We start from the raw sequence: 12,500 nt of genomic DNA, 5'->3' as shown, positions 1-12,500 counted from the left end.
TTTTGATGATGATGATGATGATGATGATGACGAAGGACACCCACAGCTGGTATTTGTGCAGCGTGGCCTGGAGGAGTGTGAGGGAGTAAACCAGCCCGGAGGCGAAGCTCAGCTGCTCCCCAGCGGCTCCTCTCAGTCCAGAGCGCTCCGGAGAAACACCGCTCAGGTCAAACTTCTCCTGCGCCTGTTTACTGACCAGCTCCGCCTGCGGCACACCACCACACACATTACTACAGACATCAGTATATACATAGAACAAGTGTGCTTTTCTTTCTGTAGACATTTACTCTAGTCATGGACTACAAATTGTGACGGGAGGAGCCAGCGACAGACACAGTGGGCGAACAAGTGGCCTCGCTTTATTAACAAAATAAATAATAATACAAAATAATAAAGTGTCCAGGGAAAAGTGTCCAAATAAAGGGGATCTGGTACCTCTAGTCAAGGTTGAGGCTGTTCCAGGGGAAGGGTCCAGGTATGAATAATATTTCAGAGGCGGCGTTCTGGTCTCCGTCGTTTCTTTGCTCCGGCAGAGTCGATGAGCTGTGTGCTCACAGCCTGGAGTCCCACGAGCGCTTCTCGGACGGCGGCGGTGAGGTCCATCACGCACCCTTCCTGGACCCACGAGGACACCAGCGTGCATGCAGGGAAGAGACCGGTCTCTCCCGAGGAGAGCGCGCGCAGGGCATTTAACGGCGCGGTGACAAGGCTAAATCCGAGGCTAAATCCCTTCAGGTGTGCAGTGAGTCAGACCTGGCCAATACCAGCAGCAACACACCCACTCCCGTCCGGGAGCCTGGTGAAGGGACGGGTGATGGTGACAATAAAGGAGGGCAGCCGACTCGTCATTCCCCCTCCCAGCGTCAACCCGTCAGGCGGTGGTCGCCACGCAGGAGTGCTACCTTCCTCAACCAGGCTCCAGCGGTCGGAGTGGGCGGGGCAGGGATTCTCTCCGGGCAACTCCTCTCGCATGAGAAACTTGCTCAACCAGCCACGGGTAAATGACAGTAAACGCAAGCGTCACTTACCCTTCCTGGTGGCTGGGAGCAGTCTCCGTTGTTCCTCCGTCATGGGTACCAGCGAGAGGGATGACGTCATCAGATGTCGCCCAACTGTGCACCGCCTTGCCCGCATTCTCCACCACTGTGACGGGAGGAGCCAGCGACAGACACAGTGGGCGTGGCGTCAGGCCTCGAGAGCTTTTATTATTAACAAAATCAAATAATACAAACACAGTGTCCATGGGAAAAGTGTCCACATAAAGGGGGATCACACACAGGCACAGGGGAAGGGTCAGGTACGGAGTCACACGGTCGCTACACACAGCTGTCCGTAGCTGGTTCCCGGGTGTTCGTGACTCATCTGATCTGTGTTCACAGCCTGACAGTACCCACGACGCGTAAGCTTTGGTCTCACGCAAACTTGATCTTGAAGTCGAAGAGTCCGGTCTCCCGAGCTCCGCGGTGGGCTGCTGCAGCTGCTCACCGCCGCCAGACCTGGCTGCTCTGAACTGGTTGGTGAAGGCGGCTCGGGTGATGGTGACAATAAAGAGGAGGGGCAGCACTTCCTGTTCAGAGAACTTGGTCGGAGAAAAAGTGAGTCAGCTTTAAACCCTGACAGACATCAGTGCAGTAACAGCCCTAGAGCGGCAGGGTGGTCTCCGAGTGTCACCTTGCAGATGAGTCTGAGGAGAGCAGCAGCACGAGGATGCAGTCGTGGTCTCCTCCGTGTCTCAGACGACTCGGGCATGAAGGACGTGCAGAGCACCTGGCGGTTCGCTTGCACCTCCATCTTACGGAGCTCCATCTCGATGGCCTGCGCGCACCTGCAGGCTGTAGCTGGTTCCCGAGCTCATCTGATCTGAAGGCTTTACCTTGCTGATGGTCTCTTGATCTTGATCGAGTCGCGGTGGGCTGCTGCAGCCGCTGCTCTGCTGGTTGGTCAGCTCTCGGTTCCTTCCTGTTCCTCCAGAAAACTCAGCTTTACTGAGGCGTCTCGAACAGACCGAGCTGCCGCAGCGGTGACCTGCAGGTGATCCAGCTGCTCACGCAACTCCAGCGCCGCCTCTCTCTTCTGAGCCTCTCGAACCCGAGCTCCAGCTGCTCACGCTCCAGCTCCGTCTCATCTCGCAGCTCGTCGCTTCATCTGAGCATCAGAGAACCAAGATCAACGTTCACCACGGTCATGATTCAGACTAGAAGACTCTACGGCGATTAAACCCCAACCTAAACTACAGACTACACCTTTAGTGCCTCACCAGGTCACTGACGGTCTCTCTCAGCTCCCGCACTTTCTCTTCCAGATCTAAGTTCCTCTCCGTCAGAGTCTCCACCATCTCCTCGGCTCCTAAAGCTGCATCCACCTGAAAACACACACAATATATCATACCCGTGTCACAAAACAAACCCCAAGCTTTAAAATCATACACATTTTTATGACCAACTGATTGATGGAATAAAGAGGTCGTCTTCTCTTTACTGCTCGTTAAAGAACCAGATAAACATCAGAAGATACAGAACAACTTCCTGAAATCAATCATGTACTCCATCATTGATTTAACTTCAGAAAGACATCAATAAAACAATAACATCACATTTAATTTAATGACCATGAACCGAACACTAGACCATAGATGTGGCGTTATAATAAATACATTTTATCATAACAGAGCCTTGTGTGCAATTTAAATGTTATAAATCACATGAATGTAAGTAATAAGCAACCCAGGAATATAAAACATCATCATGGACATCACTGGGGTCAAAGCTGAATAATCTCTCCAGATGTTTGTTCTGATAATATCTGTCTGAGACGCAGCTATTAGAAAATCTGGAATCTGAGGGAGCGAAAAAATCTAAATATAGAGAAAATCCTTTAAAGTGAAGAAAATGAAGTACTTAGCAATGAATATCACTAATCCAAAATAAAGTTCTTATATGTTTACGGCAGGACATTTACAAAATATCTCTATAGATCATGATCTAGGAGAAAATGCTGATACAACGTATTGTTACAAATGCTTCTGTGACTCACCACTGATGGTGTGTTTTATGAGACTTTTATTCCTTGAAAATGAAAAAGACAGGTACATACCCGGTTGCCTATATATTCAAATGAATCAAAGTGAATGGAGTAGAGTCTCAAGCTTGTGAATGAAATGAACCCCACACACCCAGCTCTGCTCGTGTTTCTCCATCTAACCTGCTCCTTGAGCTCGTCTATGGTGGCTTCGGCCTGCTTCATCTCCTCCTGCAGCTTCTCCTTCTGCGCTCTCAGAGTCTCCAGCTCAGAGTTCTTCTTCTCCATCTGTTTCTGGAGCTTCACGTGCTCCTGCTTCTCAGACGACGACAGATCCCTCATCCTGAACACACACACACACAGATGAAGGTGCTGAGCACATCTCAGGAACATGCAGGAGAACACACACCTGGGCTGGATTCAGTGTTCAGGATTAAATTCAGTGAACCACATCAATGACTCGCTGACTATAAGCTAGATGAACAGATGGGCTTCCTGTAGTAACACTAACTGTACCAGAAATGTTGTAAAGTGGGTATTATAATTCTTAAGATTATCAGGCAGCACAGACAGTTTCTTTTGAAACATGCAGGAACTAAGGAATGGTTTTTCTGAAGATGCGAGCCGGTGTTGTACCTGACCAGGGCCTCCTTCAGCCGGCCGTTCTGCTCCTCCAGCTGCTTGACGTGATAGCTGGAGGCGGCTCCGTCCGAGCCCTTCTCCTCGATCTCGTGCTTCAGGATCTCCAGATCCATGGTCAGCTCCTCCACCTTCTCCTTCAGAGCCTCCACCTCCTGCTGCAGGGACTCGGCCCGCTCCTCGGCCATCTCTTTGTCCAGCGTGGCCATCTCGATGGCGTCCGCCGTGTCGGCCATCTCCTCCATGTAGCGGTCTTTGGCCTCCAGAGCCTCGCGGGCCTCCTGCGCTCAGACAGCAGAGGAGCTCAGGCCTCGATCGGTGACACTAACCTCACCTTACTCACATTATAGAGAGGATAAAACAGCCATAGCATGAACAAACACCTATTTAATGATCAAACCTGCACTTGAGGCTCAACTGAACAGTAAAACAGACATCATCTCTCTCCATGAAGTGTTTTAACTTTACTTTTTCTTAAATTTTTTCCATTTAATTTTTTCCTAGTTTTAATTCTTCTGGGACCTGTTTTAATGGTTAAACTAAATTGTATCAATCAAAAAGTTTGAACGTGAAAGACATTAAATAATTTAAAAAACACTTTTATGTTTCAGAATCCTGTGTTTTCCAATGTATTTTTTCTGGATTCCATTTTAATTATTAAGTTTAATTATTACAAAATAATCAAAAAGCATGCCTTCACAACTTCAATGAAATCTCTTTTAATTTTCAGATATTCTGTTTTTGTGTATTTGGTGTAATGCAATATGTTCATGTGATTCTAGTTAAAAAAAAAAAAAAAAAAACATTTTTTTCACACACTGTACATTATTGTTAGAGGAAGAAAAATTACATTTCAGTGATAAAAAAAGGTTATCTAATTAACTGAAAAATTCAATTTATTAAAGTCCCCTGCTTTATTTTTGTTTGTTTCTTCAGTCAGAATTGTCCAAAAAACTGAAACAATTATTTTTTTAAATGGTACAACTTAAAATCAAACAAAGAACTTTTTAGAGCCCAATGCAATCAGTTTATTGTTACTAAACTTCTGGATCTTGTTTTAAAGCATAAACTGTATGATGTATAATTAATTAAAATCATGAAACCTATCTCTTATATTTTTCCCAAATTCTGTGTTTTTTAGCTGCATGTAAACAATCATTTATCATTGATTCAACAAATTTTGTAAAACGTGCAAAACTTTTTTTTCAGATACTGTCTGCTCTGAATCATCTGAATCCAGTGCCTGTGATTGATGACTTCTGGCAGTGTGTGACTGATGTGAGTGTGTTCTGTCTTCAGCACCTTCTTGGCCTCTTTCAGCTGCTTCTGCAGATCGTTCTGCTGCTCCTGCATCTTGTTCTTCCACTCCTGCAGCTGCTCCAGCTGGATCTTGTGCTTCTCCATCTCCTTCAGCTTGGCTTTATCCTCCGAGCGCTTCATCCGGAGAGTCTCCAACTTCTCCTCCAGGTCCTTGACTTGAGATCGGAGACTCTCCTCCTCCTGCACATGCACACACACACAGAGACACACACACAGAGACACACACACACACCTTTAACTGTACTGAACATCTCTGAATGTGTCAGAAGTGCATAGATCATGCTATGGTTTTGTGGTCAAAGGTCGCTGACCTTGCTGGGGGTGGCAGGAGGAGGGGCGCTGGGTGTGCCGCTGGGCTGTGGGACGACAGGAGCTCCCAGTGCAATCTGGGAAGACGCTGCAGACTCATTCTCGGCTAAAACTGACTCGGAAAGCCCCGCCCCTCCAACAGAGGGACGACCCGCCTGCAGACAAACAGAAGAAGTTAATCTCAAGCCGATGACCACTCCATCACGTGCCTGACCTGTGACCTCTGACCCCAGCAAACACACACAGTGCTCACCAGACCCCTGACAAGCGTGCGCTTCAGTGACCGGTCTGTAGTGTCTCTGACCCAATTCACACCTGCATTTACTGTGAATCTCAAACATCTGCTGAACGATGCAAAACAAGTCAAAGGCATTAACATCTGTCAGATATAGGGCTTTTATTAAAGGAATAATACAAATCAAAAACAGAGATTTGCTGAAAAATGTTATCAACCAAGACTAGGATGGGTTTGTTTCTTCATCAGATCTGGAGAAATGTGTCTCTGCGTCAGTGTCTCAGTAATGGAAGTGAATGGGTGCCGTCAGAATAAAAACATCAGAATAATCCACAGCGCTCCGGTCCATCAGTGAACATCTGGAGAAGACAGAGGATCAAACTAATCCAGCTTTAAGACGTTTTAGAATCCACAATCCACAATAACTTAATCAGGAGAGAAATATACACAGACCAAAACAGTCCAAACCAGCTCTAAACAAATGTGGCTGGATTTTGACGTGAGACACAAGCTGCACTTTTTCACTGGAAGAAGAGTTACTATGGATTATGGCCTTTAGTTAAAACATCTTGATGGGTTTGTTTCATCTTCTGTCTTCTCCAGATGAACTGGAGACCTGTGGATCATTATGATGTTTTAATCAGATGTTTGGACAGCACCCATTCACATCCATTACAGAGACAGGATGTGTTTACTCCTCTACTGCAGCTGTAAAGCAGGCCAGCCATGCTGTGATGAACGGTGAGGATCTCCAGAAGCGTGTGACCGTCCCGAGAGAGGGTTAGAGTTCTGGGACGTACCATGATGAGAGAGGGAGGAGCTGGAGCTGGACAGACGGCCGGGCGTGGGCCACTGCTACGACCAATAAACAACACCATCACACATCAGCCTGGCGCTCGCCTCCATACACAGACCAACACTACCCCTACACCACCTCACGCCTAATCACCATCAGTTCAGTTCAATAACAGAGTCAGTGATGCAGAGGACGGGATTCAGCCGTAAGAGACATTATTCAGCTCAGGTTCTGTTCTCATCCAACAGTGTGCATGAAATCGGTAATATTACTGCTAATCAGAACATTTCAGTGCAGTCAAAGTGAGAATAAAGCAAATAAATAAGAGTTGAGAGCTGAGTTCGGATGGGAATACTACAGCATATGTAGCTGAACAAAACAAAGGGAACGTTTTCTAAAAAAAAGGCGGAAAATCTGCGCTCATAAGCCTCGTTTACACGTGAGAAAAGCTCCACGTTTTGTGATCTCCAATTTGAATCTCAAAGAGTAAAAATAGAATTCCATTCCGAACACAGCCCTCCATCGGGACAGACATTTCCCAGAATGCTTAGCTGCAGTGTGCAGGCTCACCTTGGTACTACGACGTATAGGAGGCTGAGGGAGGAGCACAAAACACACACACACACACACACACACAGAAGAATACAGAGAGAAGAGGGAACAGGTGAAGGGGTTGCACAGAGAAAACCAGCAGGAAAGAGATTTTAACAGAGAAACAGAAACACTGCATGAACGGATGGATGGAGATCGGCAGAAACAAAACTACTTCAGGAAATGAACTTGATCCCACAACCACTATGGAATGGAAACTCGTCTCTGCCATGAGATTAAAAAAGAAAGCATTGTTTTTCTTCACAATTCAAAGTTTCTTACAAATGCAGGTTTTCTTACGAGACACAAAAGAGAATAGAGTGCTTTAAACAGAGCTGCGAGAGTTAAACTGAGAACCGTAAGATATAAGTTCAGGATGGGGAGTTACAAACAGAATTGCGATCAGGAGGGAAAGTCGCATTTCCCTTTTCTTTTTTATTCGGTGGCAGAAAAGTGTTTTCATAGAAAGGTCACTGATGTGAACTGGTCTGGAGATGTTTAGATTATTATCTATACGCTGTATGAGCGGTGATTTTGCTGATGATATAACTATGCACTACGATGGATATCATAACATCAAAGGTTTTAAAATATGTGCTGAAGTAATGGTTTCTGTGACTGAAGAAACACAACGGTGTGGATCATCTCTACCTGACCCTAACGCTAGCGCTCTCTAGTCTATCAACTTCTTTTGATTTATTTAAAAACGTATGAAAGAAAAGCACATTTGCCCCCTTTACAACACTCGGTTTCTTTTGGTTAGAAACGTTACAGCCCCTACCGCCCCTGTCCTCCACTAGCTGATCTCCTCTGAAGGATGCTGCTCTGAGACTCTGTGAGAACACTGTGACGTCTTTATCTTCAGTCAGACGGAGCTGTTTGTGACGGAGGTGACAGGAAGGGTGAGCATGCAAGCAGTCGGTGTTCGAGTCAGACGCTGGGACTTTACTCCACAAGAAGCACCAAAAATAAACAGACAGCCACTGGAAAATAAAGAGTGAATGTGAACAGAATGTGCAGTGCTGTGCTCAGACACACGAGCTGAACCCAAAGAGGACTGATGTGTACCTTCTTTGCTGTTGGAGTCTTTTCGTCATGTTAGCAAAAACAGCCAAACACACACAAAAACCTTCAGTTCCATTCATTTATACAGATCAGCCCCACACAGGCCAACACAGAGCATCTTAAGAGTCCTTGCTTTCACTTTATTTTTCATTTCTTGTACGTTCTTTGGAAGGCTACCTCTAAAATCTTTTTTTTTTTGTAATTGGAATAAAAATAAATATTAGACAGAAATGCATTTTAATGAACTGCAAAGGCTACATTTCATTATCTGTTAAAATAAATAAATGTATTAATTAATTACATCTATATAATAATTTATTAAATAAATAAATCACAAAAAGCACAAAACAAATCTGTTAGAAATTTAAATAAAATGGAAAACAAATAATACTAATGATAATAATGAAATTCAAAAATGTAGACTGAAATCTCAGGCTGGTTCATACCTGCTTAACAGATTTTGGCGTCTCCTGGACTTCTGTAAGTTAAAACGAGAGAAAAGGAAATGCATCACGCAGTGATTAAACGCCACGAGTCACCTCGTAGCATGTGAATATAACGGCATGAAAGAACCGAGACGCTCGCACCTTTCCTGAGCAGCTTGGCCACGCCTGAGTCAGGTGTTTCTGGAGAAGTAGCGGAGCTGCCTCCTTCATCGATGAGCTGAATCTGAAGAGAGAAAGGAGAGATCGTGACTCACAGCGGTGTTTCCTCCTTCCTCGGAGGACGCTTCACGGGCCTGGTGTCAGGACAGAGAGGTCTGACCGTGACCGGGTTATACTTCAACTCACACAAATCTGACGATTTCACAAGATCTGAGATATACTACACACATACTGCTATTTTCATGCACTGGTCCAATTAGAAATGTGGGTGTTTTGCTTTAACAGCATTTCTTCTTCTTTCAGACTGGAGGAAAAACCCTCCAAAATCTGCATCTAGAGGTTTTATTACACTTTATCAATCTGCATCCGTAAACAGAGTAAAGTCTGTGTTGACTTCCTTCCCCTCTGTGTTCTGAAGGACTTTTATATGTTCACAATCTTTACACTAGTTTATATGTAACATAGTATTCCTAAAAAACTGTGAAAATGCATTTATTTCAGCGTTTTCTGATTTATTGGGTGATAAAGAGAAGTCCAGAATCCTCTGAAAAGCATTTAATACATCGACAAAATTAAACAGGAAATAGGAACATGACATCTTCTAGTGTCCAAATGAATACCCTGGAAATATATGCAGATAACTGAATGTGTAATTATATAAAGCCTCTTTTGCATAATTGCGACCCATGGCCACAAATATAGCCATAAGGATGCATTTTTCGCTAATAAGCTTTCCACTGATATATATATACACACACACACACACACCGCTGATGATTGCTTCTGTGCTCCAGGCTCTCTGTCATAATGTACTATTGATGATTAAACCCTGGAAGTAGTTATACACTAGTTATCTTTAAACCTGCAGCTCCTCTACAGCGTGTCCGTCTCAGGTTCTAGTGTATTCTTACCTGAGACTGCCTGACGAATATCCCATGGTTCTCCTCACAGGTGAAGTAGCGTTTCCCCTGCACCGTGCCGTCGTTCTTGCCCTTGGCTTCATCCAGGATGACACCCACCCATTTCCCCGAAGCGAAGAGGGTGGCGCCGATGTAGGCCACGGTCCCACGCTGACCTTTCCCAATGACCTCCACCAGAGAGCCCACCTTCACAGGCTTCCCGCCTCCGTCTGAACTCATCCTGCTGGCCACAGCGCTCGGCAGCTGAACACACACACACACACACACACACACACACACAGACACACACACACACACACACACACACACACAGACACACACACACACACACACACACACACACACACACACACACACACACACACACACACACACACACACACACACACACACACACACACACACACACACAGACACACACACACACAGACACACACAGACACACACACACACACACACACACACACACACACACACAGACACACACACACACACACACACACACACACACACACACACACAGACAGACACACACACACAGACAGACACACACACACAGACAGACACACACACACACAGAGACACAGACATACACAGACACACACACACACAGACACACACACACACACACACACACACACACACACACACAGGACACACACACACACACAGACAGACACACACACACAGACACACACACACAGACACACACACAGACAGACAGACACACACACACACACAAAGAGAGACACACACACACACACAGAGACACACACACACACACACAGACACACACACACACACACACACACACACAGACAGACAACCACACACACACACAGAGACACAGACACACAGAAAAAAAAATATGCCATTAAAAAAACAATAATAATAAAATTATAGATGTCTAAGCTAATTTTTTCATTGATTTTATTTCATTTCAAGTGGAATAAAAAATGTATAAAACAAATAACAATAATTACAAAAAGATTAATATAAATAATGAATACAAATTATAATAGTATCACAAACTGAAAGGCAACTTTAACCTAAACTTATTACAATTAAAACTTAAATATTATTAAATTAACATTAATTAAAATGTGTCTTGCCAAATTATTAATTACATCCAAAATATTGATTTCTTTACATAATGTGTACAATGTATATTTATTATAATATATATGCATGTATGTATATATTTAAGAAAAATTTGTTTATTAAACATATTTATAATATGAAAGAAAATAAACTTCTACATAATTTAACAATATATATTGTGCGTGTGTGTGTGTGAGTGTGTATTTATACATATATATATATATATATACACACAGTATGAAATAACTGAAAGCATTAATAAAAGCCATATAGGCTAGACTTTGAAAATATAATAAAAATGTCAAAAACACAGAACTAGTCTTTAAAATATTACATAAAATATAGCCTATAAAACATAAATATAAAAACCATAATAGTATGGTAAAAAAATCCCATCGCTAGCACTAGTCATTGGATTAGATTTGTCTTTTTAATATTCTGTATCTGCTGATGACATCGAATCAGGGTTTTGTTCTGGAGCTGAGGGAACGGTCATGTGCTTCTCCAAACAAACGCTCTCTGTTAAGAAAGCGGCGAGGGACCCGATCACGGCAGACCCGGCGCTCTGGAGACGGAGATGTACTGGACCGCAGCGATCCGGAGGAAGAACCGAGGATCTCCAGCGAGAACAGAGAACAGCGTACCAACACGGTGAGCTCCTCACACATCACAGAGAAGATTCAACCGCACCGTGAACAAACAACCAGAACAAACTAAACCGTAAAACCTGATTAAAGCGAGCTGTCAGATTTAGTTACTCATTTATAAACCACACGACTACTTCTAGTCACTCACCCAAGGAGTGCATGAGTTCCTCCGTGCCATGGACATGTTTGGCTTAATTTCTCTTGATTGTCAGGAATAAGCATCTGCTGAGTGAACCGTAGCGCAGACGCTCACAGTGTGGACTACTGAGTGCTCTAGATATACTGTCATAAGACCCACGCCCTCGGCAAAACATGACGGGACAAACCGCATCTCGAGAGAGGCCTAACCACTCATTACCAAACATGTGTCCTACTTTTAACCTTATTTCTTTGCACACAGCTAAGCGTCGGTGGCCTTTATTTAATTTCCAACCATGAAACGGGCAGATCATCATATCTCTGGAGCTGAACAACACAGGGCCTTAAAGAAGAAGACGCCTAAAGAAAGGTTTGCCAAGAACACGATTCTGAAAGGATGTCGAGATATGTGCCTTGACTTACAAGCAAGCAAACTTTGAGAAAAAAATTGAATAGCATTTTTAAACGGGCACACAATACTACTGAAGGAAGGAAAGGTGAGAGATTCCTCTTAAATACACTTAGCTTCTGCCGAGGATTCAAGTATCTGAACATGAAGCCAGATTTAGATACCAGACAAGCCATAGGGCTTTAAAATGAAGATATTATAGAATAATATGATCTTATGGTATCCTTAAAACTTTTAGACAAAGTAATTTTTCTTTGTCGTCCCCTACAGTGGATTATTCAGTACATGAATACACGTACATTTAGTATTTTAATATTTTGATTCATGTTAATCTTACTTCAAAACTGACATTATTTACCCAGGGAAGCAATAGCGTAATTTCGTAACTTTAAATAAAACACACACTTCCGTTATTGTTGGCGGTTTATAGGGTTCATCGTGAGTCTAAAGGCTTACGTCTGATGTGGATTGCTGTGGTTTGGGAGATGAATGAGATTTTTATTCTGAAGATCACGTTACAGTTGACCTTAGCACTCTAATTAAGCAATGTGCATCACCGTTAAAATGGACATTTCGGCTGAAAGTTAATATTGAGTTAGAAAATGAAAACAACGCGAGGGTCTGGATAGAGCTGTCCAGCTGTAAACACGAGCACATCCGGCCGACTGTCAGGCAGGGATCATTTAGCATTAGCTGTGATGCTAACC

General features: G+C 43.8%; 1 pseudogene; it reads right to left on the bottom strand.

The window, feature by feature from the left end:
* LOC122349600 overlaps positions 1-9,741 on the bottom strand; it is a 19,433-nt pseudogene extending 9,692 nt beyond the window's left edge.
* Between the last annotated feature and the right edge of the window lie 2,759 nt (positions 9,742-12,500).

This window comes from Puntigrus tetrazona, chromosome 7 (genome assembly GCF_018831695.1).
Source record: "Puntigrus tetrazona isolate hp1 chromosome 7, ASM1883169v1, whole genome shotgun sequence".
Taxonomy (NCBI): Eukaryota; Metazoa; Chordata; class Actinopteri; order Cypriniformes; family Cyprinidae; genus Puntigrus; species Puntigrus tetrazona.
This window is presented reverse-complemented; position numbering and strand designations above follow the sequence as displayed.